Source organism: Choloepus didactylus, chromosome 8, assembly GCF_015220235.1.
Source record: "Choloepus didactylus isolate mChoDid1 chromosome 8, mChoDid1.pri, whole genome shotgun sequence".
NCBI lineage: Eukaryota > Metazoa > Chordata > Mammalia > Pilosa > Megalonychidae > Choloepus > Choloepus didactylus.
The window spans coordinates 44,706,077-44,729,387 of record NC_051314.1 but is presented as its reverse complement, the minus strand read 5'-3'; the positions used below and the strand labels follow the sequence as shown (position 1 = coordinate 44,729,387).

The window sequence follows — 23,311 nt, the reverse complement described above, 5'->3', positions numbered from 1 at the left end:
TGTGTATGTCTTTAAATACAAGGAATACCATGTTAGCTCATTTGACATTACACTGCTGACATACATTGAAGTACATTACTTACATAGAACTAACTCCCAAATAAAGCCAAATGCTTTTCTTCTTGAATATGCAAGCACCTTAAAGTAAAGCCTTATATATAATATATAGTCTTCTTAGATTTGATTCAATTGTCAATATTATCTGGCATCATGATTCCCCTGTACTGTTTTCCTTCTCAACTTTACGTTTTTGGAAACTTTGATAAGTTGGAATCACCGGAATCACCAAAGTTAATTATAGATGCAAAATAGGACACAGACAAAGATAGAACTTGTGGTATGATATTAGAAACCTCTTTTCAAGTTGACATCCATTATGTGCAGTGGTTTTTCTACTTACAAACCATTTAATTGCACTATCATCTCTTCCACATTTCAATATTATCTACAAGGATGCTGTGAAAAATGTTGTCAGTAGCTCCATTCTCTTGTGTCTATGTATTCTCTTTACTTGAGACCAGTAATCCCATAGATCTGAAGTTCTGAGAATTTTTTGGTATGATGCAAGGACTTTGCTAAATCCCTCCTTCTGAAGGCTTTTGTGTCCAAATTTCCCCAATTCCTCTCAACAGCTCTCACAACTTTAAATCTTTGTTCAGTTAGATTTCTTGAGATTGGTATTTTAACTTAATATTTTAATGCAAGATTTCTGGAGTGATCTGACTGGAGAAACTGGGGAAGATTTTGGTAGACAATAGCTGGTCTTTAATTTGCAAATGGCCTAAGACAATAAATATCTTTCAGTCTCTCAAGACTCAAGTCATTTATTCAATAAACAGTGGAGAACTCACTATGTGCTATTTATATAGAGGTCAGTTTTCGTTGAATATTGTACATACCAGGCACTGGGCAGGTAATGGAATTACAAAGATAAATAAGATTTAGTTCTCATCCTCAAGGACTTCACAGTTTAATAATAAAAGCAGATATGTATATAGATTATACTATATGGTAAAAGTATAAATAAAATTACACAAGAATCTAGAGGACCTGAAGCATATGCCAGCAGGAATCTAAGTCTAGAGAAATGTGAAGGGTTCTCAAGTTAAGATTATTTATATAGGGCTTTGTCTGAAACTTTCTTCACTATACAAAGCATGCTGTTTTGAAGCAAACACTTGAATGACTTCAAGCATTTCATCAGACCGATCTTGGCCCACCGACATGAAACTGCCGCCCACACACATATTCAACTAATTATTCTATAGCTTATCTGTTGTGTACTTGAACTCACTGTAGTACAGTCAGAACATTCCTGGGCACAACTCAAAATGCTTATTAGTGATCCAGTTCAGTCTCTATTTCACATGAACCTGGGGTCTACTTCCCCACATGTATTATTCAGCACAAAGGAAAAGCAAATAAATTCATTGCTTTCCCGGTTGCAAAAGCAGGCCAAGGCTTGTTGACAACTGTCTGTGGCTCCTTTCCAGGTATTTCTTTTCAAAAGCCAGATCTCCATCCTTTTGTTGAGCTAAAAAAATAAAAAACAAATAAAAAGCCATAGGAAACTTCCTTTGTGGAGGAAGAAGTCATGTGTGAAGAGTTTTCATCCACTGTGCAAAGCCAACGTTACTAAGTCTAAATATCAAGGGCATTGCCTCATGACTGAATTTGCCCTCGTGATTAAGGCCATAAATTATAAAAAGAAAATGAGCATACTGCTAAAATAATTGCTCCAACACTAATTCTACCCTGTTACATCTTGCTGAGAGTCCTTTGCCATCCATGCAGTACTGTCACACTTATTGAGATCTCCAAGACTGACCTATTTTAAGATAATTTTCACTAAATGCTACTCCTTTATTACCTTTAAGGACCATGAAGACTGGATAATGAAAACTTTTAAATTACTCCCATTTTCAACCCTATACCTTAAAAGGTAGTCAAAAAGCTACCCAATTTTATTGGTACATTAAAAAAGTCTTGCAAAAGAATTATAAGTTTCTATGCTAGAGGCTTTCTTACAAATATTCTTTCCAGCTTCTATGAAAGGCCTTTCATCCAAGCAACTACAAAATTAAGAGGCCTTCTACAGTGAAACAGGTGCCTTTCATGTTTTAGGTACTAGACTAATTTACAACGTTATATTGAAATAGAGGTGCTCAAATAGTCCTCCCACCCATCTTTCCTTTCAAGTTTAAAGTGAACTAAGTGAATTTGCCTTTGGTGTTTTATAATGTCAAAGGTCTTTAATGGCCTTGCCAAAGCAGTCACCAAGGACTGGCTCATCACTTTCTTTGTGTTTCAATCCAGTTGAAGCTGTCTCACTGATTTAGACCTGGGCTCTCTAACCTGAGTGCCTAGTTACTTGAGGGCATCACCAACCCTGTTCCCAGGAAACTTGCCCAATTGGGCTTTCATTTCTCTTAGACTCCTCCCTTGTGTGGGTTGCTACCAGGAGCCAGGATTACCACTACTGTAGTTCGTTGGCCCCTCCTTCAAGTCAAGCCTTCCATGCTTTCAAATAGTTCTCTTACTAAGGCTCGTGTATATGTAAAATTTTCATAGGCGCACTTCTAAGTTCCATCCTTTCTCACCAGCCTACCACCCACATCCCAACCAAATTAGAAATTGTCTCATTTTCCTTCTTTCTTCAGTTGTCAACAGTAGGTTTTTTGGACAAGCACTACTACTTCAGTTGTTCTGCAGCTAAATTGCCTTTGACTACCAAAAGTTGAATTTGCTCATGAAGTTAAGGCTTTCAAAGTTTGAACCTTAATTCATCAAACAGGGACAGGGCATAACTAACATGAAAATAAATAGTAGTTCTTTTCAATTGTGGGATGTTATTACCTGTCACAAAGAAAGAAGTCTTGGGCCTGTACTTCTTAGGAATGGCAGACCTTGAAATAAACACATGTTTCTTCACGAATATGTTTTTGAAACTTGAGAAACTTTTTTTCAAGGGAGACATTATTTAGAAAGGAGTAAGTAATGTTCACTTGAAAGATTTAGCTATTTATAGGTGTGTGATGTTAAAAGTCACAATAGACTATAATATGCAATCTTTGAAAATATATGCACTTTTCTTAATTACATTTAAAATAGTTTTCTCCTATGGGCATTAATCTTTTTGATGAAAATAATCTTTTACTCAGATTATTTGAATGAATAACTGGATCATTGAATGAATGACTGAATTGCATTTTATTTTAAATAACTATATTTAAAAATAAAAATCTGGTAAATTGTTTTATATGCCCTTGGGAATTCATATAGCAACTAAACTATGGAAGCTTTAGAATGCTATCATAATACATTTTTAAATCTAATATAAGTAAATATACAATGATTTGTAATCTGTTTTCAAGATATCTTGTTGGACATGTCATATTTTTACAGATAAATTATTTTTTCCTGAATCCAAATGCATCCTGAATGCACACACAGCCTAAATCCAAAATTGTTATGGCTGTATTCCTAAATTACAATTTTAAAGAACTGAGTTTTAAAATGAAAGTATTTCAGTTAAAAACACTCAGGACATATCCTTAAAAGGGTATGCTGACACACCTTAGATTTAAAAGTTGTTTCTTGCTACTAGTTAGGCTAATGACATGATGAAAATGACCAGACAAGTGAAATCTCAGTTTACTCCTAACAGGCTCTGATCCTTAAATTTAATTTTGCTGTGGTTGTTGTTATTTTCAACAAACTGAATCTTCTGATGGCATTTTAATTTAGGCTGACAGCATCACTGTCTTCTGAGATTATATTTCTGTTTTAGGGTATTTTTATTTCAGTGAAATCAGTTAGTAAGCTGAACTGGTTTATAGGTTATTACTTCTAGGAATACAGGGTAGCTTGCTTCAAACTTGTTTTCTCCCCTGTACTAGACTATATATGTCCTTATAAAGATAACATTAATCTTTGAAAATATATATTCAATTGAGCAATGGCTTTTCTCATGTTAAAATATGCAATTTCTGTCTTAATAAAAAGAGATCAGGTGTATTCCCAAAGTGAAAGTTAATAAAGGTGCACAACCTTTATGGAATGAAACAAAAAAGAAATGAAAATAACTCAATCAAGTTAGAAATACACATAAGTGGAATTAAATAGAAGGTAAGCATTCTGAATACAAATAAGTGATTTCATTCTCATTGGTCTTCTTTGTATTAGTATGGCATTATCAATTCATTCCAGATATGCCAATATTTATAAATTGTGGTTGAAAAGACTAAGTACGAGATGTCTGGACTTTCTACAAAGGGCAAATAGAGACATAGCCATAATTTAGTTAGTCTGATTCATGGAAAATTAAATATGGGATAATTCAGACCAAAGTACAATACTGGTTCTGTTGCTCCCTTAACTTTCAATCTCGGTTGCTCAAAGCAGCTTCATTATTGTTGAGTCTTCAATTAATTAATTTTGTTTTGTATAAAGACAAAGTATTTCAGGATGGGTAAAGTGTATCTATTTTATCCTTTGACTATTTTTTAATAGATTATCAAATAATTTGGAACTTTATATATACTTGGCCAGCAACTCACTTTGTATGTGTTAATTTTATTCTAAATAATGATATCAAAGTTTCCTAATCTTTTCTTCCATTCCAATTTTTGCTTATTTGTTTTAGGTCTCTGTGGAAATGGATGAGGGATAATATTTAAAAGTCATTACTACATTTTTGTACTCCATAATCAGAAATTCTAATTTGCCATTTTTATTAAATATAGATCATCCATTAATTTATTCATTCTTCCACAAATATTTATTGGGTGCCTTTTACATTCTAGGCATGTGATAATAAATAAACCATTATATTCATTTTAATTCAATTTGAATCACACCAGAAGATAACTGCTATTGATCCTTTTCCCTCCTGGTAAAACAGATTATGCAATCCAGATGTATTTCCCAATCAGATATTTAAAAGTGGTCTCTCTGTCCCAGAAGTCCAATTGCTCCTATTTAATAAGATTTCTAGTTCTCTTCTAAATACTACTTAACTTGGATAATCCCTAATGCAAACCTATAAAAAAATTCCCATTGGTATTTACTGTAGCCAATTTTTTTGTTTTGTTTAGCATGAAAATCATGGAGAAAGATTTGCAGTTTTATATTTAATTATGGACATATATGAATATATTTTATTCTTGGAGTTTTTCAAGACCTCTTTAAGTCACCCAAACTATCATTTAATCCTTAATAAGTTATTTTAGGGTCAGCATACAGAAATCAGTGACTTTTTACACTCCTCAGAAAAAATTTACTAGCTTCCAAAACATGAGTAATGTATATTTTTACCAATTCCATAGAGGAAAGGCAGGAGGATATTTCTATCCCTCCTTGCACAGCAAACATCTTAAAACTACTCATCACAGATATCTGCTTTCTTGTCTCCTCTTCCTTCCCAGGTAGCAATGGAGATTCATGTTCACTTCCTTTTCATGTCCAGCTCTTTTGAACTGTATCCTTTCTACACAATTCTCTCTCTCAAATGCTGTCCCTTTTTTATTTGCAGAACAATCCAGGTGTTTTTGTTTCGACATTAGAACTTGGAACACTAACTAACACAGGCTCTGTTGCAAACTGACCCAAGCCAAAATATCATCAATAGTTCTTAGGTCTGTTTTAAGTAGATAATTGTATCCCTCTTAAAAGTTTCTGGTAGTAAGTGTTTAGTCTACCGTGTTAACATCGCCACCAGCTTTTAATGAAAATTAAAAAAAAATTCTCAAGTTGTATCTGTCATAATAAAAAGACATTTGTTAATAAGTAGGCATAAAACTGTTTCATATAGACTGTTCTGTAAGAGTTATGAAATATCAGTGTACTTTCAGGGAACATCTCCATGCAATGCTCACTTGACATTATTCTTAAAAGCTCAACTGGAATTATTCCAAAAGCCAAACTCTTTTTACCCTTGTAGGTTGGCATCAAGTAACCAGATATCCTTCTAATGATAACAGGACGTAGGGCCATTGAGGAAATCAACTCATGGGCTCCATCCCTAGGCCAAAGCTTTAGCTCTGGCTGGAGTCATACACTGTTCATGAATGGGAGGAGGTATCCCCATTCAGCAAATCTACAGATCACGAATACCTTTAATTTCACCTATGTAAGCCCATTTCTAACATTCATCATACTAATTAGCCAAACTATTAATTTCATGTATTATAATAATTAGCAAAGCATTTAGTTTACATCAAAACATGACTAATAGTATAAATTAAGATCTTTCTGATATAATGCTACCCCATCACTGCCCCTGAATGAAGATTCTTTAGAACACCTGCTGCCTCTAGGTTGTAATTTTAACTGATTCACACATTATATCCACTTTTTAATGCTGACATATTTAAAATAAATTCCGGTCTTTGTAACACTATCTGATTAATAGAACCTATTTAGAAGATGGGGAGAATCATTATTAATAACTAAAAGTTTTGTAATATATTTTATATATGAAATTAACTTAAGTTTTACATGGTGATATTGGGAAATGTAAAGGTCAGAGTTCAGTGGAGAGTGTTACCTCTGCTGTGTTGTGTAAAATGTGGTATTTTGTGAAAGAAGAAATTTCAGGAAATCATTGAAGCCAGGAAAGATGATTCCAAGCAGTTTTAGAGAGGAAGGAATTTTATGGTATTTGATAGGCTGTCAAAAAAATAATAGTTTATGAAGTAGGATAATTAGCTGAAGTGCTGATAGAAATTCACTGTGGTGAAGAGTGTTTTACTTAGCAATCCCCAGGAAAGTTCAGGAAAGTAACCTATTTGATGGTAATTCAATATCTTATTTAAAAAACCATTTTTTTAAACATAAAATCATTTAGCTTTTAGACTTAAATGGCCAGTGGAAGGAGACAGTTTTTGTAAAGATGAAACTAAATAGACACATTAAAAAAAAAAAAACTCTTCATAAGATGGAAATATACATATATATGTATTTTCTAGAATTAATTCAAGGAATAAAATTGATATTATATATCAGCCACTTCTCCAGGCCGATTTTATATATGTATAGAGAGAGAGAGAGAGAGAGATAGATAGATAGATAGATAGATAGATAGATAGATAGATATAGATATATATACACACACAAATATATATATATAATCACAAATAATTCTTGTAACAGTATTGAGGCATATATTAACTATTCATTATAACATTCCATAAATTCTCTTGAAAACTTCTTGATTATCATCATAAAATTCTTTCCTAGTACCTTGGTTCAATACCAAACTCTAAGCACAATTCTTACATTGTTTTATTTGTTGATTTCTATTTATGATTAGTGAGGTAGAGGAACATGGTTTTATATTTTGAAAGGATGTTGTAGGGTATTCAATATTCAGTGATGTTTCCCCTCCCTAAGCTTGACTGTATTTTCAATCTTGTTTTATTCTAAAAACATGGACACCAAGAATCAGAGAACAATCAAAGCATTCACAGAGCCTTTATTCCCCTCATCAAAAGAAATGCCAAGACATCTCTAGATTTTACCTGTTCTAATGGTAGCCCTCTACCCAAAGGGCAGGAGCTCTTAACTTTTAACTGAACAGTTGTTAACTCAAAGCTTACATTTTTCAGCTTTGAGGCATAAGTCAGAGAAGGTTTGCCATAGTGCATTAAAAAAAGCCAAGGTAAGAAATACCAGTTGACTATTCTAACAAAGGAACCTTGTGTTCTGATACTTCTAATTATCTTCACTGTGGCATAAATTGTGGTTCCTTATGAAATTTAGGTACAATTTCCTTTTGCATAATTTGGAATACAAAGGCTAAATTTCTTCCCAATATATATGTCTAAATATGTAAAAGGACACAATTTACCCCTGGGGCCCAGTGACACCAGCAAACCTTGAAATACCATTGCTCACAAATATTAGTCAAATCTATGCACAGTAAATGGAAAAAAAATGTCTACAAAATGGGGGCTGGGAAGCAATTCTGATGCACTACATAGAGAACTTTCCCCAAAGACTCCCATGAACATAGAGTCAAAGTGGTCCAAAACATGAATTGCTTTGCTTATATTACACTGATTTTGAGAAAGCAAGAATATATAGAGGCCTAATAGTATTTTTAGACTCAGCATATTTGTGGTTACAAAGATTTGAAAGCAACTTACATCGGATCATGCTTTTAACAAGAACAACCTGAAGTCTGTGAACAAGAATACTATCCTTCCCACTGGAATTTAATGGAAACTGTGAATGGAACTCTGATCTAAAGACTTCCTATCTAGTGCCAATTCTACAGTAAGAAGCAGAATTATTGATATTTTTCTGGCACAAAATTTAAAAAATATGAATGAGCAGACTGAGAAGAAAATAATCAGCAGATTCTGACAAAGGAGGAGCCATGAGGAGATACAGTTGACTGAGATCCCAGCTTGGAGAGTAAAGATTTGGAAGCATTAGCCACAGTCATTGGGAAGTTAAACCTAAGAATCAGAGGGGAGTTTAGACATCCAGGTCAAAATATAGAGGTGAGGGGATAGTCCAAAGGGAAAATGGTAAATGGATTGTTATGTGCTAAAACCGTGAGAGCAGAAGGACCCATAGAAAAACTAATTAAATTTAATAGCTACTGTGCCAGTTTGGATGTATTGTGTCCCCCAAACACCATTATCCTTGATGTAGTCTTGTGGGGCAGACATTTTGGTGCTGACTAGATTTGCTTGGAATGTGCCCCACCCAGCTGTGGGTGATGACTCTGATGAGATATTCCCATGGAGGCATGGCCCCACTTATTCAGGGTGGGCCTTGATCAGTGGAGCCATATAAATGAGCTGACTCAAAGAGAAGGAACTCAGTGCAGCTGTGAGTGACGTTTTGAAGAGGAGCAAGCTTGCTAGAGAGAAACGTCCTGGGAGAAAGCCATTTTGAAACCAGAACTTTGGAGCAGACGCCAACCACGTGCCTTCCCAGCTAACAGAAGTTTTCTGGATGCCATCGGCCATCCTCCAGTGAAGGTACCCAATTACCGATGTGTTACCTTGGACACTTTATGGCCTTAAGACTGTAACTGTGTAGCCAAATAAACCCCTTTTTTATAAAAGCCAATCCATCTCTGGTGTTTTGCATTCCGCAGCATTAGCAAACTAGAACAGCTACATTACCTGCTTGCCCAATATTCTTATAGTAATTCATTTATTGACTGATATGTTAAAAATAAATAAGGGTCACAATTATAATGATATAGATATGATTTCTTTTAAATAGTATATAATCATCTTATAGGAAATTATTTATTTATTACCTAGCAACCATAACTATTTTATTTGATAGGTTTTAATAACTACCTAAATTTTGCATGAAAAAACAGTATATTGTTTCAGCAATCTTTATAAAATTTACTTCAGCTGACATTCTTGAAAATCATAAATTAGTAGGCATTTTACAAATTTATTTTAAAATTGTGAAGCTATCTTTACAGATATTACTTATTACTAGCTCTAATAAAATACAAAGCTTAAAAAAGTTGTGGGGGGGCAACAAAATAATCACTGATGCTTATGAAAGAGAATATTTAGTTTAGAAAACTATTTCCTCTCAATTTTCATTTCCACAATGACAGCAAATTCACAAAAGCAAGATAATTGTACATTAAGATATCAGTACCGTAGCAATATTTTTAAAATAAAATACAAGAATCATGGACTCCTGCTTATGCTCTGAACCCTTTCTCTAAAGGTATAACACTAACAAAGCCAATAAAACTTTACTTTTCTTATGAAAAGGACCCTTATTATTCTATTGAAATAGTGAGCTAGTCCTATTTCTAAGAAGAGAAACTCATCTACACTAAGTGTTTTAGAGTTCTGGCAACAATTCTTCACCTTAGGCAACTAAAATAATAATATACCTTAATTTAAGAATGTTTTTAAATCTTGAAGTTGAATGTTATAATCTAGTAAAGTAACATTTGCCATATTTAATTACGTAATTGTTCTATTACATGTGTGGTTCCCATAAGATGGAATATAGGCAAACCACCAAAAACATAATGGTACTTTTGCCTAAACCAAAATAACTACAGTGAAAAGAGGTTTGTGCACCCAAAAGGCAAAGGGTGTCTTATTGACATTGGTACACACTCAGTGTTACCTCTAAATTAAAACATGTTTTGAATATGGCAATGTGTAGACATAATTTAATTTTTACCTAGAAGTGTCCTGAGGGGTGAGGGAGGAAAACAATGAATGGCTCTGAGGGGAAAATGAAGAGATTCTATAGCTTAGAATCTACTGGATATCTAAAATTTTAAAATGTCTATAACTGTATAAGGAGTTTTAGATTTAAATATTAATATTAATATTAAATAACTGGATCCTAAGAGGGAGGTCTACAATTAATGATCCTTAATGAATGAGTTCTAAACTTCCATACAAAAACAAAGAGAAAAAAATAAATACAGCTGCCAGGTCCCTTACTTAGACAAGGGATTTCGTTCACTTTGTCAATTAATACTTTGCCAATAATATTATTATTCTCTTCTGCTAGTGCTCTAATGTCAAATCCCTTCCTGGAGTATAACATTGGATCACTTATTAAGCCACAGTTTTAAGTGTGAATTTGCTTTTCTTTCTGCTGCCATCTTTCTACTATCACAGAGTCTTCTTAGTCATTGAACCTCCTAACTCTCCCTTTTTCCTCTCCCCTTTTTCGTCTGTGTGGTTAGAGCTGTTTTATAAATATTTCCTCCATAACCGTCAGTCTGCAATGAAAGTTTTGGAATACCACTTGGTTTTCAGATTTCTGACATTGTAATTTGCTTTATCCTTTAACATAAGAATTATTATCTAGATCCCTAATTACCACATTGCAATTTTCAATACAATTTGTGGAAGCAGGAAAATTTTATAATCCAAGCAAGTCAGGGCCTAAAGTACTTAACCTCAGCAGGATTGTGTTTGCCTGCAAGGGAAGCACTGCATTTTCTGGTAGCTGATTTCAAATCTTTTTCCATCGCACTCCTTTACAGACCCAGGCAATCTCCCCATATTCCACTTTCTTTCCTGCTATAGGCATCAAAGAATCCTGTTAGCTTGCTCTCTCGCTGACTCCTAACTACTCCCTTGATCCTCTGGGTCTCACCTTCACGCCTGACTGTGGAATGAGATACTGCCTTTAGGATCCACACAATCCTCGCTTTGTAGAGCCTAGAGAAAAAAAATGCAAAATCCTTTTTTGATTTAATGATTGTAGGCAGGGATTCAGATACTAAGTTATATAAATAATGAACATAAGTAACAATATTATAAAGTACTTACGGTAGTAGCAATGCCTGTTCTATATTGCTCTCTACTCTTTTTTGACATGGTAAATAAAGTCAAGTCCATATTGTACTTCTGCCCTACATTTTAACTTCGAAAGGTGGGGTTCAACAACTACCCCTTGCCATCATCCACCCTGTGCCAACAACCACCACTTGTGAGCCACCACTTCCTACAACTTCCTACCACTTTCTGCCACTTCCTACCACTAAACATTTCCTACCACTTCCTACCACTTCCTACCACTAACCACTGGCTTCCGCCAATCACTTCCTTCCATCAACCACCACTAGTTTTTGAGGATGTCGTATAGTGGGCTTGATAGATGCTTCTGTTCACATCAGTCTGTTTTAAAGAATAAAGGTAAAAATCCACACTTACAAATGAAGATGTCTCCTTGCTACAAGGGAATAACATGCTTTCCCTTGAAGGATGCTGACTCTGAGTTAAAAATTTCTCATAATCTATCTTGACAGAAAGGATGGTGCTTTGTGATATTTTCTTACAATTCGTATTCCTTATAGGTGAGGGACAGATGAATGCTTCACAGGTAAAATCAGGGATGGGGACAGGTTGTATGTCACCATTAAAAAAAAAAAAAAAAAACACTTGGCCTTATGCTTCTTGGGACAGCTGAGTTTAATATGTTTATTTTGCTATGTGAAATCAAATCTAGAGTTATACATGTAGATAAATTGTACAGCATAGCTTGCTTTAGAGAAAGTGATGAAAAATAAGAGTATTTAGAAATACTTTGCAATGAATGAAAATGTAAGAGAAAAATATTGCAAGAGGTTTTTGTTTTGTTTTGTTTTTCATTTAAGTTTACAAATGTGTTACCATTTGTATTTTTTCTTTTTCAAGTATCTTTTCCCTTCTTTCAAAGCCTATAGACTTGTTCTTGACCACTGCAAGTATATTCCAATCAATTTTTCTTCTCAGCTGTTTCCTGGCATTCATCCAAGATTTCCTCTTAATATTCTCCTTAAAATAATAAAGACCAAACTATTTGTATTAAGAATTATAATTAATAATGCTTCAAATTTTTAGCTAAAATTCATTTTTTTCTGAGACTAAGTAAGCAATAAGAAATTTTTTCTTAATTCTCATGTTTTAAAAAGGAAATCAAATCCCAAGGATTCACTTTTCCAAAACCATAAATCCTGAGCAGAGATTGTTTGAGGAAAAATTATTCAAGCTTGGTGTACTATTCTCGATCCTTGCTTCCCTGAGTTCTAAATGAGTATGTTCTGGTTTGCTAGTGCTGCCTTTTCGCAAAACACCAGAAATGGATCAGCTTTTATAAAGGGGTTTTATTTGGGTACAAAGTTATAGTCTTAAGACCATAAAGTGTCCAAGATAAGGTGTCAATAATCAGGTACCTTCCCTGGCGGATGGTCGGTGGTGTCTGGGAAACCTCTGTTAGCTGGGAACGCATGTGGCTGGCATCTGCTCCAGAGTTCTGGTTTCAAAATGGCTTTCTCCCAGGACGTTCCTCTCGAGGCTGCAGCTCCTCAAAAATGTCACTCTTAGTTGCTCTTGGGGCATTTGTCCTCTTTTAGCTTCTCAGGAGCAAAAGACTGCTTTCAAGGGCCATCTCCAAAGTGGCTCTGTAAGCTGCAGCTCCTTTCTCAGCTCCTGTGCATTCTGCAAGGTGCCCCTCTTGGCTGTAGCAAGCTTGCTCCTTCTGTCTGAGCTTATATAGTGCTCTAGTAAACTAATCAAGGCCCACACTGAATGGGCAGGGCTACACCTCCATGGAAATTATCTTATCAGAGTTATCACCTACAGTTGGGTGAGCCCCATCTCCTTGGAAACACTCAATCAAAGAATTATAAGCTGATCAACACTAATATGTCTGCCCACACAAGACGATATCAAAAATAATAGCATTTTGGAGGACATAATATATTCAAACTGGCACAAATACTAAACTGTATATCTATGTGTGTGGCTAGATTTTGTCACTAATGTGGCATGCCACAAATTGAAATAATAAAATAAATTTACATTCAGAGTATTTGTTCTGTTCCATCCAGACCTTCCTCACATGCAGTAATGATTTATCAGCAGTAGAAAATAAATTTCTTAAAAAAAGAAATCAATAAAAAGCCAGCAAATAGAACATATTGCCTTTGATTTATTAAATCACCAGTTATGTTTTCTGTCAGAAATTGCTTGCTTTAATCAAATCTTTAGAAAATGGAGTAACAGAGAAAGTGAGAAAAATATAAATGTGAAATGTTTGGGATACAGTATATTTTTGTATCATTTGCAAAAGAGATGTAATAAAACATAGCCAACAAGCAGTGAAAAGTTTTAAATGGACAATTACTGCTATCACCTCATGCAAGTGTCTATCCCAACTCTGCTCTTACATTGAATTCAAGAGTGCTAAGCAATTTCCTTTAGTAGCCAGAGAAACTACATCATACTTTCTCCCTCTGTGGTTAGCTGTGACAGCTAAAGTCATAAATTTCCCCCAGAACAAGTTACTCTCAGAGGCTTTTGCTAAGTAAATAAATAATGTATATTGAGATAGTATCCTTACTATATGCTGTGATAACACTAAAATTTATGCTTAAATTATAAACAGATATATTCACTTAAAATTATGTTAATTCATTACTCACAGATTGGTGCCTCTATGGAATGTTAGTTGAGCAGGTATTGCTCTCTTCAGTATTTTCAAATAGTTAAAAATTTATATTGTCCTAAATCAATCTTTTTTAAAAAGCAAATAGAGGAGAAAATATTAAATTGGGCACATTCTGTGATGTGGTAACTCTAATTCTAGGTATTTAATGCAAGAACATAAAGTTACAAATAAAGAGTTTGACACTATGGTGTCATTAAATCATTGTTTATAATAATTTTATAACAATAGGTAACTAATTAAGTCATGGCATAAAATATGTATATAGTGTTGTATGGTATGAAGCCATTAACATTATGCTATATAATTACATGTTGAGACACAGAAAATGAACAGAATATATTTTTGAGTAAAAAACAGTGCATTATTGCTCCTGTTTGCTAATGCTGCCGGAATGCAAAACACCAGAGATGGATTGGCTTTTATAAAAGAGGGTTTATTTAGTTACACAGTTACAGTCTTAAGGCCATAAAGTGTCCAAGGTAACACATCAGCAATCAGGTACCTTCACTGGGGGATGGCCAATGGTGTCCAGAAAACCTCTGTTAGCTGGGAAGGCACGTGGCTGGGTCTGCTCCAAAGTTCTGGTTTCAAAATGGCTTTCTCCCAGGATGTTCTTCTCTAGTTTGTAGCTCCTCAAAAATGTCACTTTTAGTTGCTCTTGGGGTGTTTTTCCTCTCTTAGCTTCTCCGGAACAGAAGTTCTTCAAGCTTTCTCTCATCTGCAGCATCTCTTTCAGTTCCTGTGCATTCTTGAATGTGTCCCTTTTGGCTGTAGCAAACCTTGCTCCTTCTGTCTGAGCTTATATAGTGCTCCAGTAAACTAATCAAGGCCCATGCTGAATGGGCGGGGCCATACCTACGTGGAAATTATCCAATGAAAGATCTCGCTCACAGTTCAGTGATCACATCCAATCAAAAGTCTGCAACCCAATCAACACCAATACATTTCCTGCCCACACAAGACTGCATCAAAGATAATGGTGTTTTGGGGGACATAATACATCCAAACCAGCACAATTATTAAAATAGATGTAAAATAAAATGCTGTTTTTATAAGTAAATGGATCAAACATCTTTTTTTAAATTAAAGAAATTATAGAATTACAGAACAATCGTGTGTAAAATATGGGAGTCTCATACACCACCCTACCACCAGCACTTGCATTGGTGTGGAAAATTTGTTACAACTGATGACAATACTTCTTTTGTAATTCTACCGGTTTTTTTTGAAAGTAGTTACATTTTTACAATTGAGGAAAGATTATTAAAGTAGTACTATTAACTATTGTCCATAGTTTACATAGGGGTATTTTTTCTCCATATTCCCAACCTATTATTTTTTTTTCAATCATGTCTTTATTTTATTACTCAACTACCCATACACTGGATAGAGGGGGTGTCAAACCTAAGGTTTTTACAATCACTTGATGTACCCATTTGAAACTGTTATGGACCCCAGAAGAGTCATGTTCTTCTAACCCAATCTTGTAGGGTGGAAACTTTTGATTAAGTGTATCCGTGGAGATGTGACTCACCCAGCTGTGGGTGAGACCTTTTGATTAAATTATTCCCATGGAGGTGTGGCCCCACTCATTCAGGGTGGGTCTTAATTAGTTCACTGGAGTATTTAAGAGAGCTCAAGAGCCAACACAGACTCTGATGCTTACTGACACTTGGAGATGTGTGGAGATGCAGGCAGAAAGACATTTGGAGATGCTAAGCTAAGAGATAAAGCCCAGAGTTTGCCCTGGAGAAGCCAAGGAGGACCCACAGATGCTTAAAGAGAAATGTCCCGGGAGAACCAAGCAGATAACTGAAAGAGAGAAGCTAAGAGAGAAAGAAACCCAAGCAAGGATGCCCAGAGGCTGAGAGAGAGAAGCTGAGAGTCATATTTTGGAGAAAGTCATTCTGGAATACAACCCAGGAGCAAAGGGCCAGCAAACGCCAGCCACGTGACTTCCCAGCTGACAGAGGTGTTCGGGACACCAGCGGCCTTTCTTCAGTGAAAGTATCCTCTTGTTGATGCCTTAGTTTGGACACTTTTATGGCCTTAGAACTTTAAATTTGTAACCGAATAAATCCCCTTTATAAAAGCCAATACATTTCTGGTATTTTGCATAACAGCAACAATCATTATCAAAGATTATACAATCTTTATCGTAGATCAAGGCTACTGGATTACAGTTCAACATTTTCAGGTATTTCCTTCTGGCTACTCTAATACACTAGAAACTAAAAGGAAGTATCTATATAATGAGTCAGTAGTCATGATCATTTGTTAAATCCTAACTTCTCCATTACAACTTCTTCCTCTGATTTGATCACTCTCTCAGACTTCGGGAATATCTGGGCAATGACTATTCTAAATTCTTTGTGCTTCAAATGGGTGTTGACATTATGTGGTAGAGGAATGAAAATGGTTGTTGTTCTTGGAGAGACTGGTACCTCTGGGATCAAACTTATTTTTAATGATACATACCAAAATGTTAACAGTGTTTATCTTTGGTGAAGAGAGTAAATGTTGATTGTAAGTGTGTTGCCTTCTATTTTCCCTCATTTCTATCTTCTTAAGATTTTGCATTTACTAACTTTCTAGTATGGATTTATATTGCCTAATTATATTAACAACAAAGTTTCTTTGTAACTGTTCTTAATCTGCAATTATGTAATAAGTTTTAAAATAAAAAAAAAATCAAAGTACTTATGATCAATAAAGGGACTTTTTTAGCAACACAGCCAGAATCTCTCAGAAACCATACAGGAAGTTCCCAGTTCATAGGCAGGCTGGTTTCCCAAAGTTCACTAATAAGTTATTTGGGATTCAGAATACTTTTCACCTAAAAAAATCAATGTTATAAATGATAGCTAAATTTTGAAGTCATACATTCACTCACCAAATACATACTAAGATCTTACTATGTGTCAGCAACTGCTGTAGGTAGAGGGAGCCATTAGGGACAAAACCATTAAAAACCTATCCCCTCGTGGAACTTATACTCAACCTTTTTATAATTTATATAATATATAATATTATATACAGATAAAATCTATAGAGAACAGCAAATTAAAGTTGGTTTAACCAGCTGAAAGCTAACCATTATGATGAAAAATATTAGAAAACAACATTAGCATTGGACTAATAAAGAAGGCAATATATGGAATAAAATCACATAATTTTTTGTTTGAAGACGGTATTTGAAGAAACATAGAAACTCTCCTTTCCCAAAGTTTCCCTCTTTCTCACCAGAGATTGGAAGACTTTTCAACTCCCCCATTCTTACTTCTACTGAGTCACCAGTCCAAGCCACCCTGCCCAGAAATGTGAGGCTTCAGATGAACTCTTTTCTCATCTGCCTATGACCAGTGAAGTCTTTCCTCTCATTTGCTGAGCAAAGCTTTAAGAGAAGCAGTTCCCTCCCTAAGCAAGTTTATCTTCTCCAAATTTACATTTTTTAACATACTTCTACCTGGTTAATGAACCAAAAAGAAGCTCTCATCCAGGGAGTAGCCCACATTGAGGATGTGAGGGAGGGATCCCAATCACCCCTCTCTTTGGATAAACTCACTTTCTCTTTTGGGCACCCAAAATGATTTCTTAGGACTCTTGGCCCCATGAATGTACATCAGGAAAGAAATTAAGGAAATTAAAATTAAGTGGAAAAATTATCTCCACCCAGGGAATTTTCCTCTATGATCATGAGGCATGATTATGGGATAGAGAAGGGACAGAGCATTTATTTGATGTTCATGAACTAGCAGATTTCATATTTATCCCTGCAAAAATTGATTACTGTTAACTGTATACAAATTCATTACCTCATAAAAAGGTTAAAGAATACCTTTCCTCCATCCTTCCTGCCTCCATCCCTCCCTCCCTCCCTTCCTTCTTTCATTTCTTCCTTCCTTGTTTCTTCCTTCCTACTTTTCTGCAACAAATAAATAAAAATATGTGTTCAATGAACCATAGCATTTGATGGATACGAATTAAAGGCACATTTTTCTATTGAAATACTTCACTTTTCTAAGCACTGGATATGAAGTGATGGAAGCAAAGAGAATGTCCTTGCCTTTGCAGGGTTTATGTGGGAGGTGAGGGAGAGACTGGAAATAAATAAACAAACAAGATCATTTAAGATGATAAGAAAAATGAAGTTAAGAAACAGGGCAAAGCAATAAACAGTAACTGAGAAAGGGAGGTTGAGAAGTCTTTTCTTAAGAGGTGCAATTCTTCCAACAGTTTAGATATTTATTTCTTCATTAATTATTTTTTAGGAATAAATGAAACTTTCATTTGTGATCACAACAAAATGTAGATAAGTACCTTACTGTTCCCAAGTGAGCTGAGTGCTTTATTTAATTTAAGAATCAAAGAATAAGTAACAATCAGAGCCATTAAAAATGGTTGTGAGCTTTTTGCCCCAGAGAAAGGTAACTGGTCCAGGGATGGATGGGGGATAAAGTCAGCCCAAGTTCAGCTCATGAAACCAGGCATCCTGGCACAGGGCTCAGTCAACCTGAAGGGAAAAGCATCTATTTTTTTTTTTTCCTGTCTAGAGGAGTCACCTTTTACTAATTATTTCCTACAGGGAAGGGTGTCTTCATTTCCTAGGACAGCTGTTAAAAAAACAAAAAAGTAGCACAAACTGGTGAGTTAAAATAATAGAAATTTATCATCTTACAATTCTGGAGGCTGTAATTCTGAAATCCAGGCATAAGCAAGCCCATGCTTTCTCTGAAGTCCGTAGAGTAAAATCTGTCCCGTGCCTCTTTCCTGGCTTCTGGCAGAGGTTTGTTGGCAGTCCCCGGAGTTCTCTGCCTCAATGATCACATGGTGTTCTCTCTTCCATCTCTTTCTCTCTGTGTCCAGTTTCTTCTTTTTATGACACCAGTCATTGGATTAGGACCCACCCTAAACCGATCCTATTTCCAAATAAGATCATATTCACAGTCCTGAGGGTTGGGACTTGAACATATCTTTTTGGGGACACAATACAATTCATAACAAGTGGCAATTAAAAAAATTTACACAAAGGTCCTCTAAGTGGTGTGTGTGGGCCTGATAACTCTGACACTTTTAAGCATTATGTTTGATAAAATAAAAAAGTACCCAAATGATTAACTACTCTCGGTTCATTCAATACAAAAAAAATGTAATTATATTCTTACTTTATTACAGTTGCCATTTGCCTGAATCAGAACTAACTCCCTATTTTAGAAAAGGCCTAATTTTCTTTTAAGATAAGCAAAAAGGAAGAACTTTCAGATTCCCAAGGAACTGAAGGACCAGTCAAAAGGGTATTTAAAACACTGTACAACACAGATATTTTCACATAGATTCCAGAACCAGCGCAGTAATAACTAATGTATATTAATTATTAGAATATTTTTGCAAGTCCAAGTATATCTGTACTCCCCTACTCCCATTTTTATGGGGGGGTTGACACAGAGAATTTTGTTTGTAATTGTTTGAAAGTCTTCAAAAAGACTACAGCTTTTATAGCTATTCTTTGTGCAGAAATGACTGGATGTAGAGAGTTCTGATTATTACTACTTTAAGAAGTGAGTAAATAATTAATTTATTCAGTGCCATTTAAAGGCTGTGCAGCCACAACTTCTCTCCAGTTTCAAAACTTTTTCATCACTTGAGAACACCCCATACTGGTAAGTAATCACTCCCTACTCTCTTCCTCTCCCTCCACTGAAAACCAGTAATTGGCATTCTGTCTCTATGCAGTTGACTATTCTGGATATTTCATATAAAGGAAGGAATCATACAATATATGACTTTGTGTCTGGCTTCTTTCACTTAGCATAATGTTTTGGAGGTTCAACCCTGTGGCAGCATGCGTCAGTACTTCATTCTTTGCTATGGCTGAATAATTTTCTACTGCATATGTATATACCACAATTGGTTTATCCATTCACAAACATGATGGACTTTTGAGTATTTCTGCCTATTGGCTAAAATGGATATTGTTATTAAAACATTTATGTTCACGTTTCTGTGTGAACATGTGTATTTATTTTCCTTTGATGTATATCTAGGAGTGGAATTGCTGGTCATATGGTAATTATATGTTTAACTTTTTAAGAAACTGTCAAACTGTTTTCAACAGCGGATGTACCATTTTACCTTCCCAATAGCAGAATGCAATGCACAAGTGTCCCTAATTCTCCACAAACTTGACAACACTTGTTATGTTTGCCTTTTTTTTTTTTTTATTCTCTGTTCTTTAATAGCAATTTTAAATAGCAAGCTGGCACAATTTTTGTACAGAATTTTCTCACAGGAATCTTGTGTTATATATTGCATTTGCTGTACTAATATAAAATTTATCTTTCTTGGGAAAAAATGAAAACACATCTTACTTGGCGGAAAAATATTTGAGTCTCACAATTTCTTCTTTACATCCTTTCCCTAGGGAAGGAAAACTAAATTGTTGTCAATGGGGTTTATAACTGTAAAGGGGAATTTGGCAAAGAAGTTCTTGGAAGCCTATATGTTATCAGACACATTACTAATCACCTCTGTACTCCCTGAACACAACACGTTCACACGTGCACACACACATGCGCAATAAAACCAAAACCAAACCAAACATGTAATAACTGAGATATAAAAATCTAACGCAACACAGAATCTAAGAAACATCAAATAAAATCAATTATTTCAACTATGTCTTTGGTTACAAGTACACAAAGTGAATATCTTTCTTAACAGGGGCTCTAGTATATTACGAAGGTAGCAAGAAACTTATCACCTTGCCTAGATATTGGCTGTATTACCAAAAGCTTTCAATCTTAAGGAAATCTATTCACATCTACTTGGACACTAAGAATTTATTTTAACAGTGTAAGGCATGATTTTATTTAGCATATTTTATTTTCATTTGTTGTTTTTCCACAAAACCTTTTAAGTTGTTTTGCTTCAATAACCTTCCAGGAAGTTCAGGGGAGATATATAAAGAAGTCAAATTGGTAATAATGTGCTTCTGTTTTTTCTTCCACTATTAAAACATTTAACTGAAATGTAGTAACATCAGTGTTTATTTTCTTATAGAAAAGTGCCTTATAAATTTTCTTTCTCCTGCATCTTACTCTATTCACAGTGAGCCAACAGTTGAAAACACGTAGACACACATTCACAGACATAACAAATGCATGTTTTTTTAAAAACTGGAAAGTTAATAAGCAAGGTTATGGCTGTTAAAAAATGATTTTTATAGTTACTGAAATGCAAAGTTGAGTGATGCTTTTGAAATCATTTCACTAAGCTTAGTACAAATAGAATACTAGAAGAATATCATGTATTCATTTCAGAAAAACTTAATTTGCTTCTAAGACATATAACTTCCTTTTCTGAGAGTCTCCTGAAAAGGAGAATCTGTCCTTTGTATTTCTCCAATACTATCACGTTCTGACTAGCTGAACTTGTAGTTCACATCAGTTGCTCAATTCCTCGACAGATCCTTCCCCGAGGCTCACTCAGGAAGAAGCTTATTGATCTGGTTTCAGAAAGAGGTAAATTTATCATATTGTGTCAGTTACTTTGTCCCTGAAGATGGAGGATTGGTGACAAAAACCAGTCTGAATAGAAGTCATACGTCTTCATTTTACTAGTCTTGCCAAATTCTTTCTACCTGCTGAGTTTTCAGACCACAAAATTCTTCCAAGTGATGAATAAACTTTTATTTGCCTTTCCCATAACTTACCTCCAAACATTCCTCTAATTATATTGCTTCCTCCCCCCACAAACACCCTATTCATAGTTAGTGTGAATAATTTTATTTTGGAGAGATTACCTTTTGTTTATATGCAGGAGATCTCGAAAGACATTGGGAAATGGCTTCCTATGTATGCGTCATGGAAGATGGCAATCAAGGTACTCTAGGATTTTGTATATTTACTTCTGAAGTCCTGAGTGTTTTTTCTGTGTAGCTTATCTCCAGTGGAAAGTATGCTTTTATCTTATGAAAAAGATGGTTGCAGCTTGAGTAGTCATTTACTGACCTAAATGTGTGTGAATTAGATGATATGGAATAATTTTTACTGATTTTGAACAGTTTGCAGGACTTTGAATCCATGAAAGTGAAGTGATTATTTATGCATTGTGGTTGGGGGTTGTTATATGCATGTATTCCAAATAACCCTGTGTGACATTGATTTTTATATGAAATCCAGATATGAAGTAGTTCTCATACAGAGAAGCAACTCATTTTAACTGCTCCTTAAAACATTTACCCCTACAAAATATATGCATATATAGCACAATATATTAAATTCAAATGTCTTTACTATCAGGGAAATTTTATATAGATTCATATAATTGTGTTATTGTATTTATTTGATCTAGATAATAATTATATGAAACATCAGTCTATTTTTAAGGGAAGGATTAGAAATGTGTATATATTTGATCTAGATGATAATTTTATGAAACATCAGTCTATTTTTAAGGGAAGGATTAGAAATAGTATGGTGATTAGAAAATATGTAGAAAACAGTACTAAATAATTTTGATTGTTGGTTGAAATAAACCACTTGAGAACTCAATTATATGGATTAGCTATTACCGTGAATAAAATAATTAGATTATTGAAAAACTTCCCTGTTGCTTAGTTGGAATTAAAACAAAACTTCATGGAATTTTATTGTAATTGTACACTAATTATTGTATCTGGTTGTATAATATGAATTAAACAGGAAATTGTCATAAATATTAATACCTGTTATATTTTGCTTCCTCTGATCAAGATGTCTCAAAAATCTTCCCCTTATTACCCCAAAATAAATCATTTTAACTAGTTAATTGGTCCAATTCATTTGAAATAGAAAATACCTTTAGAAGTGAAAGAATGTGTCCTTATTGGAATAGACTCTGTTGGTATAGTCTATATACATCAGTTTCTAGTGATAACTTTTCCAATAGAATCCCTTGAAATGCTGTGCCAATTCCTAACAAAGGCTCGTTGATCAAAACTAATAAAGAGCTCAGTCTGACATTCTACTGTTCTAAAAAAGTCATTAAAGAGCATCCAGAAGGTATCACTGTACACAGATAATTCTCTAGTCAGCGAGCCTTCTTTGTCTCCTCATGTTTCCTGGCCTCTGGAAAATAATGCTTGTGCTTAGAATATTCACAAAGAGTTGGAATTTCTATTTGTGTTTTATTGACAAAAACTGTAATAAAACAAAACAACTTTACTGATCAGAGTTAATCCTTGGTTAAAAAATTAAAGGTTTTGCTTGTTCAGCAATAAATACAAATGAAAAGCCCCCCTAAATTGTTTTTATTATTTTAATTTAAGAAAATGTAGCTGCATAAATTGTCTCTCAAATTTTATCAAACTTGTTGA

At 34.6% G+C, this 23,311-nt stretch overlaps 1 long non-coding RNA gene across 1 annotated transcript in view; it reads right to left on the bottom strand.

Annotated features, from left to right (window-relative positions):
- Nucleotides 1-18,795, bottom strand: part of LOC119543260 — a 29,439-nt gene extending 10,644 nt beyond the window's left edge. Inside the window, exons 1-2 of the long non-coding RNA XR_005218553.1 lie at nt 18,635-18,795; nt 11,119-11,183 (exon numbers count right to left, since the gene is read on the bottom strand). This is a non-coding gene — a long non-coding RNA (uncharacterized LOC119543260). The remainder of the gene's footprint in view (nt 1-11,118; nt 11,184-18,634) is intronic.
- Nucleotides 18,796-23,311: the final 4,516 nt, after the last annotated feature.